Here is a 17,722-nt window from a genome sequence, read left to right as displayed (position 1 = left end):
CATCGCTGCAGTGTCTCTTTAGATTTGTGGGCAGTCCAGCCTTAAAAATAAAAATTAAAAAAAAAAATAAAAATAAAAAAAAATAAAATAAAATAAAAATACGATGTGCCAAGGAGATGAAACATTGAGAAAATATGAAATCCACAAGAGGGAACAAGGGGTTCAAGGAGGCTTTTCCAAAATCTCAAGTCGAAACATGCCCATTTAACCAAACATTAAAAAAACTCGCCTATATTTTTAAGAACTTCGCAAAGTTTCCCAAAGAGATTTACGGGGAAAAAGAGCTAAATTTTACTCCCAGGCGTAACATTTCTATAAAAATTTAAAGGAAAGCCAGAATTTTAGTAAAAGTTCGATACATTATTATCTCCATGTTTGCTCACGCCCGCCAGACATTCATTCGAGGGCCTGCGACAGTGAGACACATACGACAAATGACGTCATCGATTTGAATCAGTGACTTCATTACCCTCTACTTACGATGATATCATCTGATCTTTCACAATCCTTTGGAGAGAGGAAGATTATCCCCTTAAAGATCTTCTGTTTGACACTCTCCTTCGCTCATTGGCAGGGGAGGGGGAAGGCGATTTGCTTTCTGCGTTGTTGCAATGGTGACAAATTACCCTACTAAGGACCGTGCTCAGATGGGAATCTGGCTGGGATAATATTCCTGGTCCTGAGAGAATTTCGGGGAGGTTCGGCTATAATTTTCTTTCCCGGGAAACTATGACAGAAAAGCATGCGCACGTGTTTCGTGTTAGTACACTCTTAAGGCAATGACTCATACTTTGAAGAGCCACGGGGAAAGCTCCCGGGAAAGTTTTTAAGAACTTCCCCGTTTCCAAAACTTGGCCTCTTCTGTAAAGTTTGATCCATACTGCCGTGCCAAGGAAGAACGCCGTATGAGCATTTAGACCTGGCCAAATTTCTTTTGATAAAATAAAGATTTACAGGGAAATATGTTAATTCTTTTCCTCCAATTTTTCAGAAAATTTTATTCGCTCTCGGATCTGAATCATTTAAAAATTTCAAGAGAAAATATTCATAACTCTCCTAGAAAATTGGCATTTATAATTGAAGGAAATTTTGCCACTCCTGAATGTTCATACGTCGTTCAGGCTCGGACTGGCCATAAGGCCAATCTGCCATTGGCAGATACGCCCCCTTTGCGCGCCGAAAACGCGCCGCTCTTACAGATATAGTAAAATAAGAAGAAGAAAAAAATTACGACCGAGAATATGTGAGAAGAATTTCTTAAATGAACGGAAGAAGAGAGAGTTAGGAGTAAAGATAGGTGCTTCAACGCATGATAGTGGTAAACAGAGGTCCAAAAACTTCTTTTTGAAGCGTAAATAATTTTCTGTGAAATTTTCACATTCTTCTTGACATACAGGCGCTTTATCGTCCCCCTCCTTCATTCGCTATGTGTAACTCCCTTAGAAGCGATGGTCGGTTCGATTTTTAGACATACGCATCCTTTATAGACCTCTTAAGAGACCTATAAACATATTTCCTCCTTTTCAAATGACTATTAATTTAGACATACCATAGCATAGCTCGGGCAAACTTACCCTTAATTTATCTCGAAATTAAAAAATAAGAGACATCTAAAATGTATAAACGCGATACAACTATTCGCGCAAGATGGATGTTCACATTGCATATGAAAAATGTAAGACGCGATGCCGTGAGTCGTGAACTCGCAATGCTCTGCTCTAGTTTGAAGCAACATTACAAATAAGACAAACGCAAACAAACACAATATGGAAATAAAGTGAGGGAAAGGATGCGCGTTAACGACGGCGCAGAGATACAACTATTCGTACTTGATGGACGTCCGTGCTGCATCTGAAAAATTGAAGGCGCGATGACGCGAACCGTGAGCTCTCAATGCAGTGCTTCACGTTCAATTTCGCAATTTTTACTTCGTGCGATCAATAAACTTTGAACCTAAAAATAGCGTAAACTTGTTCTGATTTGCCAAAATTTTCTGAACCCCTCTCCACGTAGGGAATGCCCCACTAGGAAATATCATATTACGCCCCTTTACCCAGCCAAGGGTCTACGCCCTCAGATGCGAGCCGGTCCGACCCTGACGTCGTTTTTCCTAGCACGGCAGCATACATGTCAGTGGCGTGGCGAGAATTGCGATGTATCGATTGTTATGCCATTTAAACCCATGCAAAAAGATCGATTATCAGGGTGTTCGCAGCGAACACCTTAGTAATCGATTCTTTACCGTAGCTTCAAATGGCGAGATATCGATAATCGATTATTCACGCCACGCCACTGATACATGTTCATATTAGCTCTCTAATAAAGTTCTTCAGCTAAATATGTAAACGCGAATCAACTTTTTCTGACCAAGATTCCCCCTCTTTGCAGGAATATCTCGTGTTGAATCAGATGCCTGCCGAGGCACGAAACTATAGCAATTTATACAAGCTTGCGCATTCGTAATGTGTGAGTATGACCTGGAAAAGGACTAAAATAGATAAATGTTCACGGCTCATGTCTTTCTATATTCATTGTATTTTGTATTGATGCATTGCCGGAATCGAGTAGCAGAATGTAGTTTAAAATCCGCTTCCCTCCGGTCCGGAGTTGTTTTTCAGCGTGTACTCACTGTCGGCGTCAACTTTCACATGCCATGTCATTCACCCTTAATATCGATGTTTGCCAGTGCTTGTTAGCATGCAGGCTTATACAATACGGGTTTAAACTTGGAGCATGAAATTCGTGGAGTATTGGGAGAATCCATTGTCAGGGAAAAGGGGAGTCAGCTGGCCATAAAACTTTAATCTTTTAAACTATAGGCAGATCTCACCGTCAAGTCAAAAATTAAAGGAAGGATATGCTAGGAGCAACTAACAATCATTTTAAATTGAATGGGACACTAATAATGTCATGCTGAGGCAAAATGTCGTATGAGTATTTGGACGTTACCAAATTTTTTTTGATGAAATATTTATCCTCAGTTTCAAACGCCTTCATTCTCACAGGATACTTCACGCTTTGTCCCGGAGTTAGTTTAGTTGTATGACCGAAACGAACCCAACTCAGAGCCTTTGTGAGTCCATTTGGCTCTCCCTTTGATCATGATAAAGATTTGACATTTTCTCATACATTTTAACTGTAAAAAGTGAAATCTATGGTTTCTTAAAGTAACTCCTTTACTAACCGTCTCTCAACTCTACTCAAATTATCCGAGACGGGGGCAAAGAATGGACTTTGGTCGTGCCAAATTTCCTTGGCTCCTTGTAATTTTGTTCGTGCAATGAAGTATGATGCCGTGCTAAGGAAATACAAAGTAAATATATGAGGATTCGAATGTTGATATGTCATATCACCCCCCGCCCCCCAAGAAACATATAGTTTTGAATAAAATGGATAAACGCACATATTTTATGGTCCACGCCACGAAAAGTGGCGGGTGAGGGGCGGAGATAGTCGGTCGGTCTAGTCTATCGTTGAAAGGTTGAAGCGCAGGTATTGGCCCGTAGTTGAAACGGGGTTGCGACTGTGCCAATACCTGCGCTTCAACCCTTCAACGATAGAATAATTTTTTTTTTTTTATAGGAATAATTTTCAACAACATTTTCAGACTGGTCACTTTTAAATGCGAAAAATTCAGAACATTCGAGAAAATTTCTATACTATCGAAAGGAATGTGACCACGTCCGCCCGCTTTAGTTTTTCTTTACCACAGCAGTATGGTAAGCTGATCGGACTGCAATTAGAACTTAGACATGAGTCATCGGCCGACTCACCTCAGCTCATCGTTATAAGCTCTGATGGGGGAGAAAAAAAAATCGGAAGTACCTTCCTTATCAATAAGTCTGTAAATTGTTGGGACTATTTTTCCTTGTCTCTGATTTTTTTTCGCTCTTTTAATCTTTGTATTTGTTTCGTTAATTTCTAGATCTTTATCATCAACGGTCATCGTCAAATCACGCAGGGAACCGGCCCCCTCTGCATTTGGGAAGTTAGTGAAAGAGTACCTACGACAGCTGAATTATTATAAAAATCTATAAAAACGCAGTCCACTCTTGTTTATGTAATCGCCTTATTTTGACATGATAGGCAAACTGAGCTCTTGGACAAATTTTTTGGCTACTACGTATTGTATTAGGAATCCCGACAATATGTGCAAATTTGACGATTCTGGGTGGGCCGCCGGCACTTCCTTTCTCCTGCAAACTACCTCAGCCTCAAGAATAGAAAGAAATAAAAGAAACATAGAGAGAAAAAAAACTGAGGACATAGAATCTGCTGTGCTAAGAAAAAACGCCGAATGAGCTTTCAGGCGTTACCCAACTTCGCTTTGTAAACCACGAATTTTCGGGAAAATTTGCAGTAAAATTTCCGCCAATTTTTCGGATAATTTTGTTCGCTATTTCACCTAGAAGTTCTGAAAATTTCATGGAAAAATATTCATAGCTTCTTTCAAAAATAAACACTCTATCGAATGAAATTTGGCAACTCTCGAATGTTCATACGGCGTTTCTCATTAGCACGGCAATGGCAATCCTGTTCTCTCGCGCGAGAGAATCATTCATTGAAAAAAAAAAAAAAAAAAAAAAAAAAAAAAAAAAAAAAAAACACCAAACCGATCAATTTTTTTCCGGTTTGAATCTCTGACACGAAACCCGCAAAATTGATTGTGACGATTTGGTTTTTTACGCGACATCATGTTCTCTGGAAACAATTTAAAGGACTCCAGGTACTTAGGTCACACACTTTTTTTTCTTTAGTGTACAAAGAAAATATGAGGAACCCTGAAATAGGTCGTAAAATTAAATCACAGGGGTGCGGTCGCAAAATCATAGCGTGGTTTTGTGGATTTCGATCAGCGACGATCTTCTTCAACGGTCCAAATTCCATATTTCAACAATTGACCGCAACTGCATGTTCAGGTATGCGTTCCTCAATGACTGCACATGCTTCCAGTCAATTAACATACAAGGTCGTGTCAAGGGTCATCGGAGCCAGTCTGCGGAAGAAGGAGTCGAAATACTGAACGCTGAAGGCACAGAAAAGCCCTGGAGGGTAGGAAGAACGGCGGATGGCCGATGGTTCAAAGGTGAGCGGTAGGGTCGCGGAGGGTTTCCATGGTAACTCAGCGGGGGTCGCGGGGCTCGAATCGTGGCAGCTCAGCAGAAAGAGAGTCTCGGACAGAAGACAGACGCGTACAGCGAACACACGTGGCCGTCGCGAGCGCCTCTTCCACGCGGGACTGGCAGCGGCAGCTCAAATCCTCTGGGTCCCGCGCGCAGCGTGGTTGGTCCGTGCTGTGCGCCGAGGCCGCTGCGCCGCCGTGTGATAACCGCCTTGGTGCCTCTAGTGTTGGTAGTTTAGTGATAGCAGTTACCTCCTCCAACCTCGTCGTGCGCCCTCGCTGTGGCTGCGTCGCTCGGTTCGTTCTTCATTCTTGCTTTCGCATCGGTTATCAGTGTCCTTCCTGCATCCCGGCTTGTCCCTACGCGTGTGTGCCTCGCCTCGCCGCGGAGTGAACCAAATAATCGTGCCTTGTGCAGTGCATTAACTGGATTTAACTAGTGCCATAATAACCTCTAGTGCAATGTATGGATTATACCCGGCTGTCGTCTAGAACAGGTGAGTGTCCATCCACGATTCTTCACGTTCCCGATCATGTAATGTGTTCTGCTATCTTTCGCAAGGTCGTCGATTCACGTCAATATCGACTGTTAGCCCGTAGGGGAGGGTCGCTACTCATACACATTTTGACTGGAAGAATTGCCACTTCAGTCATTTAATTCCATGTCATGGTCCTCACTGAATGTAGTTACGACGGCTATCGCATCTATTATGATGGTAGTGGAAGTTAATGTAAAATACCTCTTCTTTTCTTGCATCAAAAATTTTTAGGTTATGTCGTCGACTATACCTGTAGCCTCGTCACTTTTTGTTTCTTTTTGACCGGGAGGCTACGCTGCAACTTGGAGTGGACATTCTCGTATCGACTCTAGTGCTTGTCCGTGTCTCTCTGTCACTCTGTCTCGGCGGTTTATCAGGGCAAAGTCTGGTAGCTCGCGCTTGTTGCCAAACCTGGGACGTCGGGCGGTGTGCGATGGAGGCATGCTGAATTCTTCGGTGGCTAATTTTAGCCGCACTCGAGTCTGAACGTCATTTGAACGGTATGATGCTTGATCCGTGTGATCCTCGCAATGATCGTTGCCGTAGCCGCTCCTCCGCGAGCCTCAGCTCGGAGCTCGCACCTTGGAACGAATTCAGTGATAACCTAATTCTGGGTGTCGTACTCGTATCATTTCTGTTATGTGCAGAGGCCGAGCCGCGCTCTTGCTGCGCGCGGTGATCGGCTCGGCTCAACAGCTCTGAGTCACGCCGACTTCCATTAGGTCTGCGCACGCACGTTTTTCCAGCATTGCCTCGTCTTCAATATTTTCCCCACTCGGTTGCAACTTCGCCGTCGTTTACTCTGCCATCAACAACAATTCTGCCGTGCCAAGTCTGTCAGCAGTATGGGCAGGATTTCCAACTGCCGCACGGTGGATCGAGTCAATAGGAGAGGTCGGACGACATTTGGAAACTTTAAACGCTTGTAACTCCGTTTATACAAAACTGTGAAGTTTTGAAAGTGATTCCATCGGTTTCCTCATGAAATTTTCATCTGGAAGCACCCCTTAAAATTTAAAATGTGTCAAAATAAACGTCAAAATTTGCAGTTTTAGTGGAAAACTTCATGTCCGACCTCTCCAAGTGACTCGATCCACTGTGTGCCGGTACCGCCGTGCCAAGGAAAAACGCCGTATGAACATTCGAGAGATGCCACATTTCCCTTGACAAAACATGTATTTTTGACGACACTCATGCACATTTTTCTTTGAAATTCCCTAACGTCTTTGAATAAATTGCGAAAAAAAATTGTTCCGAAATTTTCGGAAACAACTACTTATTCACAATTTTCCCAGTAAATTCAGTTTTTATCGAAGGAAACTTAGCGACGTCTGAAGGCTCATACGGCGTTCTTCCATACAGCACGGCAGAGTAGGGCGCATATCGACGGCAAGGGTGGAACTTGTGTGGGGCCGGGTGGGGTCTAGCCCCCCCCCCCCCCCCTCCCACTCCAGAAATCGACTTGGCCAATACCGAGAAATAACAGATTTTGCTAGATAAGTGTGTGGCATATTTTTCACTTTTGCAGTTATGATTAGATCAATCTGTTAATTAGAGCGCTTTACACAATTACTCCTGAGGCGACTCTATTTTACGGGGGAGTCTCCGGGGACTGTGGGTCTCCTGAAAGGTTAGGAAAATCCCCTGAGCTCCTCTTTGGAGCTGGGGGAGACCACGTATCACCTATGATGGGTGTTTTTTTAGTGTCCCGTAACCTCCCTTGACGTGATCTCCTTCTGCCCCTCCCTCCGCCTAACGCTCCTAGTTCCGACCATGCTCGATTGTGAAACTGCAGAAACGTTTATCTGGCTTTGCGGTGTTGCGAACTAGCTGTCATCAGGGGCGTCTCGAAGTACCTATTAAAAAGATGGCAGCCGCCTAGGATGTCACAGAGCGGCGTGTATTTTTTTTTTATATTTTTCCTCCAAAGAAAATTTACCGAAAGACCGTTCCCATCTTTTGCGATCAAATTCTGGGGAAAATCATAATGCTCATCGGCAAACCCGGGAAGGAAATAATTCATATTTTCTACTCAAACCGTACGACAATGGGCGCGTGTAAGCTCCTTTCAAAAATTGTCAGGGGAAGGCCCCCCGAACCCTTCTCCAGCTCTGTAGGGATGCTCTCTGGAACCTACCCGAAGTTGAAGAAGGGGTGTCGATGAGAGGATTTGCCTGTCATACATTATTACATTTTTTGCGATACTTTACTGCCTGTCAAACCGTATTTTCCACTAAAATCACGATACATAATTTCCTAGAAACTTTGGTGATTTTTTGTCTTCATTCCAATTCAATTTTTGATGGCGTTTTTTTATGTGTAAACAATGTAACAACGCAGGACGAGTCTCTCCTCGCTAACCAATCAATCAATATCATCTCCTTTTATCATTGACTGGTTATCGGAAGTTGTCGAATAATTACTGAGAGCAATTATTCGACAGCTTCAAACATTTACCTTCTCAGACTCTCCCAATGATGAAGAGTTGAAAATTTGGGTCATTTCTCTTTTTTTTCATTCAACGGGGTAGTCACTGTTCGGACACTTGTCATATTGACTAAATGTCTCTAAGGTCAGGTTAGAAAACGGGAACGATATGAAGCTCGCTTTCAACTCGATGGATGCAAGAGTTGAAATTTAGAAGTTATAACACGCATTTTGGTCCAATGCGATGTCCAGAAAGCAAGTGACTTCGATTTTAATTTTTGTTTTTTCAATGATCTTCACAGGAAAACTACTAGTTACTTTCACTTGAATTTCTCCACAGAAAGTTATGTTGGTCATTGATATTGGCATTGAGATAGTTGCTGAAAGCCCGCTCTTGCGCTCCTGTCTGAAAAACTAATTGCGGAAACGAGAAATCAAGTTCGCCTTCAATTCGATGGACGCAATTTGAGCGGCGCAGGAGTTGTAATAGTTGTATCACACACTTTTGTCGAGGGTGATGTCCTAAAGGCATTTTTCCAGATTTAATTGAAGTCACTCGACTTCAATCAAATCTGGAAAAATCTGCTATGTCCCATGCAGGGTGAAGATTACAAATTTCTTGTAATTTAGCGCTTGAGCCGAAATGAAGCGTCCAATTCAATTTCAATCATGTTAGTCAGATGGCAGGTAACTACCAGACAACTTTCCTCGGAAAGTAGCACTGACCCTATTAGAATTCTGCAAATGAGGTGTGATTTTTGCTAACTTACAATTGGACTGCATTTTGCAATTTGGAACTATAAATTCTGCCTCTTCTGGAAAAACACTTATGTGCTTAAGGAAACTACTGGCACATACGTTATTTTTAAGCCGGGCTAGAATTCATAGTTCCAAATTGCAAAATGTAGTCCAATTAGTCAAGGAAGCGTTCCTAAACTGCGTAACGCACTGTTTCGGAATTTTTGACCCCCTTCCCCCTTGTAACGCTTCATAACGCAACTCCGGACCCGCCCGACTTCCCTTCCTTAAGATCCCAAAAATTTTGAGTAATTTTTGGATTTACAGCTGGGTATTTGAGTATTTTTCACGATAGTGTGAAAAATAACATCAAAGAAATGAGGATGATACATCTTGGATTTCGCGTTGGCCAGCGAACGCTTATAACGCAAACTCCTATACTGCCGTGATAAAGAAGAATGCCGTATGAGCATTCGAAAGTAGCCAAATTGCTCCTCCTAAAGTATTAATTTTTGAGGCAAGTAATGAATATTCCTACTTACTTGAAATCTTCTGATGGTTTGGATCATATTGCGAAGAAAATTTTCTGGAAAATTGGACGAAAAATGTTAACAAGTTTTCCTGAAAATTTGTATTTTACCAAAAGAAATTTGGCAACGCCCAAAGGTTCATGTGGCGTTTTTCCGTAGCACGGCAGTATCAGTATACCCCCTCCCCCTCAGAGCGTTACGTAAATGAATGCTTTCCAAGGCCACTAACCACGATAGGCCAATTTTTAAGAGAAAATCTGGGCTAGTTTCTGAAAGTGGTTCGGTGGTAGGGGCGTTGTACATATGTAAGTACGTGTTCCTTACTCGTGCAGTATTGCGCTCCCTCCATTGAGCTCGGGTAATTTTGCATAATCTTCTGCTACGTATTGGCGTCCAGACTATTCTTGGCCCTCGGCTCTGTGCATCCGGTTGCCTCTTGCCTCTGAGGGCGCGGGCGTATCCGTCTTCTGATCGTCATTGATGCAGTCAAGCATTTTCGAGCGTCCTGGCCACCGCACAGCACCGCCTCCACCCACCCGCCTGCCCTCCTGCCAGACCCCTCCTCAGCTATCCATCTCCATCAGCACGGGCGATCCATCGGCTATGTTGCTTCTTCCGATTTCGATGACTAGGGTGCTTTTATAGCGAGAGTGGAGGATGCATTTCACATTGGTTCAGCCCAGCAAGACTGGATTTATCACGTAGGCCCACTAATGCCGCAATCACACGCTGAATGTGGCTTGAATGTGGAAGTCATCGGCCCGATGCCTGAATTTTGCACGTGTCCAGCCCTGGATAGACGATCAAATTCCCGAACCAATTCCGATCAAAGTAGCATCAACGTGTCACCAGTCTTAAACTCATTAATTTGCTTCATTTTAAAATGAAAACTTGGCAGAAATGTTTCCTGTGGCAGGAAATGATGAATGGTGGCACTCCATTCTGATCTTATTTTGAACAAATAAGTGCGGCCCGTCAGTCATCAGCATGTCTACTTTGATCGGAATTGGTTCGGAATTTGATCGTCAATCCAGGGCTTCCCGCAAAATTCTGCAACGATTCTCAGCGACCATCGGATAATGTCGGATTTGGAATGTCGGAAATTTTTTGCGGACCTCTTGTTTCCATATTAGGAAACTGCATTTTTTTAAATTTGTTTTTATTCATTAAATATCACTAAGTTACCACTAGCAAGGCCTGAGTAAGATTCATGAATATTTTGCATGAAAACGCATGTACTCGGAAGGATTCCCTCCCCCCCCCTCCCCCAAATGAAAGTATACGAATTATACGTAAGTGGAGATTCTGGAACATAGGAATGGATTCTCACTACTGCATACAGCCTCTAGACTCAAAGACTCAAAGATCGTTTTGGAGGGGGGAGGGGGTTCGGTGGTGGTGACCGGGTGACCCGTGATAATAACCGTCATACGACGCGACATCGTCAGAATTTTAGGCCTTCACAAAAACTATCGCCTTGTTATATTTTCTATCTCATATTTAATCTTCTACATGTTTATGAGTCAATGAAACCACCAATTAATTCTTGGTGCGGAAGGGAATGAGAAGATAGTACCAACGCGGCGCGACGGTATGGTACTAATGAGATCAAAAGTAAGGTAACTCGTCCCTAAATCTCAGAAATGAAAAGCGAAGAACACTGATAAATCCAAGTTCTATTATGTTTCAACACGAAAAAAAAAAAAACAAAATGAGCCATGAAATTCTGTACTTTGAACTTTACTCTTTGATTAAGATAAGAGGCATTGGGTGCGCTGCTGTTGGCGTTAATGATGCATGGGACTTTGGTGCCTTCGATGTTAGGAGGATTACCAGAGTTGTCACCCCGTAGCATAACAACGTAATTTTTACTGAATTAAGAAAGTGAAGATGGATATTTGTCCTATTGATAATTTTGATATAATATTGATAATATTACAGAGCAATCAGCTTGATCAAGCTTTTTTAATACTTGAAGCATCGATCCTTCCGAAAGGTTGATTAATTGATTTGTTAGGTACCACGTTTGATGCGGGAACGTGATTCCTAAACCTTTTTCTTGACGCACAAGCTACGTCTCACTTCTTGTCTGCCGGTCACGTGCGATATTTTTTTTTTGATCTATCAGGAGAATCCGTAGGTTAAAACATGATCTGCATAACTACGCATTAAAAGTCTGTCAGAGAGCATTTTGAAAAACACCATCTTAGAAGGAAATCTAAAGCATTATTTTCTTTTAATTCTTTGCTATTATGCGGATTTTCGATGTATCCAACATGAAGTTCGAACCTTCCTTGATAGTTACGAAACGGTGTATTTTATCATAACTATCCCGACGCACAATGGAACGAGTCAACGGAAGAGGTCGGACAAAATTTGGAAACTTAAAACGCTTAGAACTCCATTTATAGTAAACTTTGCGGTTCTAAAAAGGTTCCATTGGTTTTCTCGTGAAATTTTCTTCTTGAAGCACCCCTCGAAATTTAAAGTGTGACGGAATAAACATCAAAATTGGCAGTATTAGTAAAAAATTTGATGTCCGACCTCTCTAATTGACTCAATCCACTGTGCAACGGACCTCGTCACGAAACACTTTTTCCTCGGGATGAAACGAACTCCGGACTTCATTTCAAGATTTTTTGGAAAAGTGCCTATGGTGGATCTTCAGTTTTTGCGTAGTGCATTCTCGGTACGATCGATAGGTTCAAATTTTATCCTTAAAGAGGACTATTTTGGGAAAATTGAAATTTCAGTCCGTAGACCGATCACTAAGGAATGCTCGTGCCGCCAGTCATCTTCGGAAGTTTTGAAGTCAAAAGAACTGTTTCCAATCAATCGTCGACATACTTAGATACCTTGAAAGTCGCAAAATGGAAAAAGTAATTTTGACTTTATAATAAGATTAGGGAAGATAATTTTAGGGGCGAGCGTTCGATTTCCTCAAAATAATCCACCAAGTGGTTAAAATTTGAAATATATATCGATAGTGTCCGGAACGTCTTGCGCAGCTGGAGATCCATGGCAATATAGGGACTTTCACGCATGCTTGACTCCAGCGTGTGGGAACTGAATCAACACTATGGCAACAGGGCGAACTATAGATAAAGACTCAAGGAGGAGATGGAGATGGGTTCTTGGGCAATAATTGAGCGAAGACAGACGACGAATGATGAGCTCAGACGGATAGCTAAGTGGCTTAGATAAAGTTGATCAAATCGTTTCCGGCAAGGGCACCAGCACCACTGCCGCTTACCAATCGGCAATATGTGGCGATTCAGTCGAGCTGATCGCAGCGGCCAACCTTTGAAGTGCTGTCCTCTGAGTATTGCGCAGCCGAAGTAAAATCGCAAGGTCGGCTCATTCTCTTCAAGAAAGCTCTGAGAACGTAGTCAAGTTTTCCTCTTCAATATGCATTCCAGAAGGGGGCACAAAAACTTATGGACTAGCGGGTCGGAATTAGCGGCGTGTAAAAATTTGAGAACCCCGAAGAACGGGTTTCTCTTAAAGTAGGAGGGTCGCAAACAGGGGCCATGAGAATAGGCTAGCTTGTATTTACCTAGAAATAGCTCATTTTCCGCGAGATTATGGAAATCCGTAAATACTTGATAGAAAAAAGAAGAATATGGCATACCTACCTGTTTTTTTCATAAAAAGAAGGAAATAAGGGACTCCTACAATAGAAAGAAAGTTTTCTCCAGGGTGTACTGGTCCGAAAAGTCCGGAAATAGTCTTGACTTTTCAGAGGCGGTCTGTACTGAAAAAGTATGAGAATTTCAAAAGAAGGTCCGGAAATTTTCGCTCCATACCTCGCGTGTTTCCACTTAGGAACTACTATTTCTGGCTCGTCCATTCAAAAATCACGTCGTATCTGCTTAGGGAAACTAACGTCATATACGTTGTTTCTTAAATGAGTCAAAAATAGTAGTTCCCTATCGCAAATGTAGTCCATTTTGGGTTGGCTGGCACTCGCTTGCACTCAACCTCCCTCGCGGGGATATCAGTGAAAGGCTTGATAGATTTTCCGCTTTACAGAAACATCCATATGCCCCCTATCTAGGCACCGAAGATCTAGAGGAAGTCGATCACGGCGAACAACGGGAAAATTCAAATTCTTAATCTTTTCCATCCTGAAAACGATCATTTTGAAATACTCGTTGGTTCATTGTTGAATTCACCCCGTCACTTTCCACCTCCCCTTTACCATTGCTCCTGATCCATGTCGCGCCTATGAGCGACAGAAAATGTTAATGTGATGCATTCTTGTCACTCGGAAATCGATGAACGGACATTTCCACGAGACGAAGTCATATCAGGACAAGGTACAAGGGGCACGTTTTGATTTATTCATGACCGACGCCGCACAGTGGATCGAGTCAATGTGAGAGGTCGGACATGAGTTTTTTAAACGAAAAACTGCAAAAGACGTTTATTTTTTGAAATTTTAAAGTTTAAGGGGTACCCACTTAGTGCTTACCAAAGTAAATTTTCCGAAAAAACCAACAGGGTGTCTACTGGTCCCCAAAAGTTCTCAATGTACCCGATTATCCCCGATTTTGGAAGGGTGTCCCCGATATCCCCGAAACTCCCCAATTTTCTTGTTTAGGCCCCCCAAAGAAATCGTCCTGAACACTGGCATTTTCAAATTTTCCCATCAGCCGCGGCAGCGCGGTATACCTAACCAGGAATAAAACAACTGAAGTGTTGCTTGGTTTTTCGTATGTTTTCATCGGTTCTACATGACTTGTAAAATCAGTCGTATAAAATACGCCTTTTAAACGCTCTACTAGCTCCCTTTCCCTTACCATTTCGAGAAAGGAAGTCTCCGATTTCCTTGGAAAAAAAACACCCCTAAAAGTCCCCGAAAGTCCCATGTATAGTTTGGTTTCTCATAACTGGTAGACACCCTGATCAACGGGACCACTTCTATGACCTCCACGTTTTGCAATATTGGAGTTACGTTCTTTTAAAGTTTTCGAATTTTGTGTGACTTTTCCAATTGACTGGTTTCACTGTGCGCCGGTCGCTCGACACGAGTGTCCCCTGATTTCCATCCCACGGACGGATCGGTCCTCAGATTGGATGGAGGCGACAGGCGAATGTGACACCGACCGGTGACTGATGACTCGACGAGGGGGATATCATGTCAGGGAGACAAATTGATAACAGGAGTAGCGGTACAGGTGTGATCCGCGATCATCTCAACTCAGCTCCTCACGAAGACCGTGGCCGTTGCATGTCTTGCAAGACTCACCTTCAAGGATACCCTTGCGATTCCTCTCTGCCTTGCGCCTGCGCGTGTGCCTTTAAGCTACGGCTCCACAGACAGCACGCGACGCCAAGTCGCGCTCCCAGGTTAAATGATTTTAAACCTACTCGTCGCCCCAAGAAAGGTATCATCATGGACTACGTCTGTGAAGACGGTAGGCTTAAAAGCATCGCACCCCGGTCGCGTAATTGCGCCTTTGCACCGCGACTTCACGTCGCGGTTTTTCTATGGAACCGTGGCTTCTCACTCGCTGACTTATCGGAGCTTGGGCTCTCGTATGCATTGGATTCTCAAGTCTCGTATTACGCGGTATTCGCTCATTATTCGCTTGGCCTCCTGTCGAGGACTTGGCTCCCAGACTTCCTCTCCGACTACGCCGTGGACAATCCTTGCCGATCGAGTTTCAAAAAACTAATTACCTGCACTTGCAAACCAGATGGCTTGGCTTAGTTGGACCACATTTTTCAATTAGGAACTATAAACTCCGGTGCAGTTTAAAAACAACGCAAGTACCATTAGCTTCCCTATGCACATAAGAGTTTTTCGGACGAGCCAGAAATTATAGTTCTTAATTGCAAAATGAAGTCCAGTTGGACGTACTTCTGTCAAACGGAACTAAGCGCCATAGGGGGAGGAAGGTAGAGGGGGGCTTGGATTGGCGGCGGAATCGGGTTTTGGGCTCATTCCGTCCTATCCTCCCAATGCTTTTCCATGGCGCTTAGTTCCGTTTGACAGAACGCGCTATCCGGCATTCTAAATTCCTCAAAAGGAACTCAAATTGGCGCTTAGTTCCGTTTGACAGAAATACATCCAGTTGTACAACCAAACTATCACTCAACATCACTACGCTTTTTGCGAACGAAAGGTGTAAATTTTAAGACTCGTCAAAGAATGTTCGAGTAATGCTTCACTAGGTAAGTAAAGAGTATACCTACTTCTGACGAATGTGCAAAAATCGTCTCCAAAGGAATGCATCGCAAACCGTCATAAACCGCAAATAAAATCGTCTCTTTTTTACGTTAATGACGTATTAACGTGACGATCTGAGCGCAAACGCGGCATAGCTGCTTGTATCTTCTTCATTAGCATACTTACCTCTCGAAAGTATCCAGATGCATGCATACTCACTTAAATTAACGAAACCGCTGAGGTAATTCCACTCAAGGTAATTCGTTTTCGGAATCTAACAAAAGCTCCGTTTGCAGTATTATGCGGGAATCACACTCACAATGAGTAAGCGCACAGGTATTCCTCGTGACTTTAAGATAAGGAAGGCGTCTCCCTATTTTTAACTCTTTTTAGTTTCGCGTCTGGAAAAACTCTTTTTATCTGAGAGACGCGGATTTCTATAGTTTAAATATTTAGAGTCATAGATCTATTTCTAAATATTTAGAAAGGGGATTTATAGGGGGCGAACCTAGCGTCATCCAGAAATGGTGCCCCCTCAGGATACTCATAATGGTACATACTGCCGTGCTAAGGAAGAACGCCGTATGAACATTCGAGAGTTGCCAAATTTCCTCGAAGAAAACCCGTGCTTATAACGAAATGTATGCACAGTTTTCCTTGAAATTTTCAGATATTTTGTATGAAATTGCCAACAAAGTTGTCTGAAAAATTCGAAGAAAAATTTTTAAGTACAACTTCCTCAATAAAGTCGCATTTTATCTGAGGAAATCTGGCAACGCCTCAGGGTTCATACGGCGATCTTTCTTAGGACGGCAGCACAGCTGCTCAATACTAATAGAACCACTCTGCAGAAGTGTGGAAAGTGCATCCTCGATCGGCCAATCGCTGGGAAAATCTGTGAGAACCATGAAAAGAGGGAAAAATGTAAAGGCAGAGGGCATGCGGGATTTTTCTTTTTTAATCTTTACTACTATTTCTAGAATGAATGCGCTACTTTTTGTAAAGTAACCCATGTACGCATTATTTTTTGAGAAGAAAACTACCGAGCGCGTTACTTTTTGTGAAGGAAATGATGTAACGGGCTCCTTTATGCGAAAAAAGTATGAAGTATATGTAGTCTTATCTAATCTGGACATATAAATCTGCCCCAAATATGACAGCAAAAACTCTCTGCGCCCATTGGAACCGTTAAGGGTGAATGGGCCTTTTGCTCCGTCGCCTCTTCATTGTTTATAGTAAACTTTAAGAAGAATTTGATCAGTTAGTTCTGCTTACGGTCGTATCTGGTCATGTGACTAGGATCGCGAAAAATGGTGGGCAAATAACAACAGAAATTGTAACTCGAGCCTCTGGAGTTGAATCGGTTCGGCCGTCATTGTTCATGGCATATGGCAAGTAGAAGTGACGGCCGACGAGACGTTATCACAAAGTTGAACTTGCTTAAATCAGCGAAAGAATCAGGGCATTGCGAGGGATTTGACAACGTCTCCCAAGGTTAAAATAACTGGCGAAGAACAATGCGCGAGGATGACGGACCGGGAGCACCGAGCATATGGAAGCTCGTCATCTGTCATCATAATCCTGTCGTTGTCAAGTTTCCCGATGGTCAGCAGGCTTGACGCTCGTTGCAAAAAAAAGTCCAAAGAATAAGATTACTTACATAGTTACAATGTTTAGTCAATAAAATCAGAATAAATAAAAAAAAAACCAAGACCCTGAATGATGACTGGAAGAACTCTCTGCGCAAGAATTATCTGACATCTCCATAACCAGGGCCGGATTTACCTACTTGCCGCCCATGGGCCGCCTGTATTTTGCCGCCCCCTTCTCATTCGTTTTGAAATACCAATAAAAACCATCAAGTAGGTAAGCGTGCCAGCGGGGGAGGGGTGCATAAGAATCGTTTACTAGTGTTTGACATATTTTTTGGGAAAGCCCTGTTAACACTGCTAGCAAAAGTTCACGGAACTTTGCGCGAAAGTTAAGTTCCGTAAACCTATCTCTGTGTGGACAAGGCCTTTCATTCATAAGAAATGAACGAACAAATTATGAAAGAATAAACATAGATGTAGTTTAATGATTTTAACTTCCGCCGCCGCGCCGCGCAGACTGCACTGTGTTTCACGCAATGCGTGAAGTATTTACGCAGTCTTGTAGGCGCTAAGCGTTTCACGCTGACCGCACTGTCTTT

At 42.9% G+C, this 17,722-nt stretch overlaps 1 protein-coding gene across 1 annotated transcript in view; it reads left to right on the top strand.

Annotated features, from left to right (window-relative positions):
• Positions 1-4,875: 4,875 nt before the first annotated feature.
• The window catches only part of LOC109041199 (uncharacterized), a 61,693-nt gene continuing 48,846 nt past the window's right edge, over positions 4,876-17,722 (top strand). The window contains exon 1 of the mRNA XM_019057451.2: positions 4,876-5,619. The gene's annotated coding sequence lies outside the window, so the exon portion shown is untranslated. The remainder of the gene's footprint in view (positions 5,620-17,722) is intronic.

Source organism: Bemisia tabaci, chromosome 1 (assembly GCF_918797505.1).
Source record: "Bemisia tabaci chromosome 1, PGI_BMITA_v3".
NCBI classification, from domain to species: Eukaryota; Metazoa; Arthropoda; class Insecta; order Hemiptera; family Aleyrodidae; genus Bemisia; species Bemisia tabaci.
This window is presented reverse-complemented; position numbering and strand designations above follow the sequence as displayed.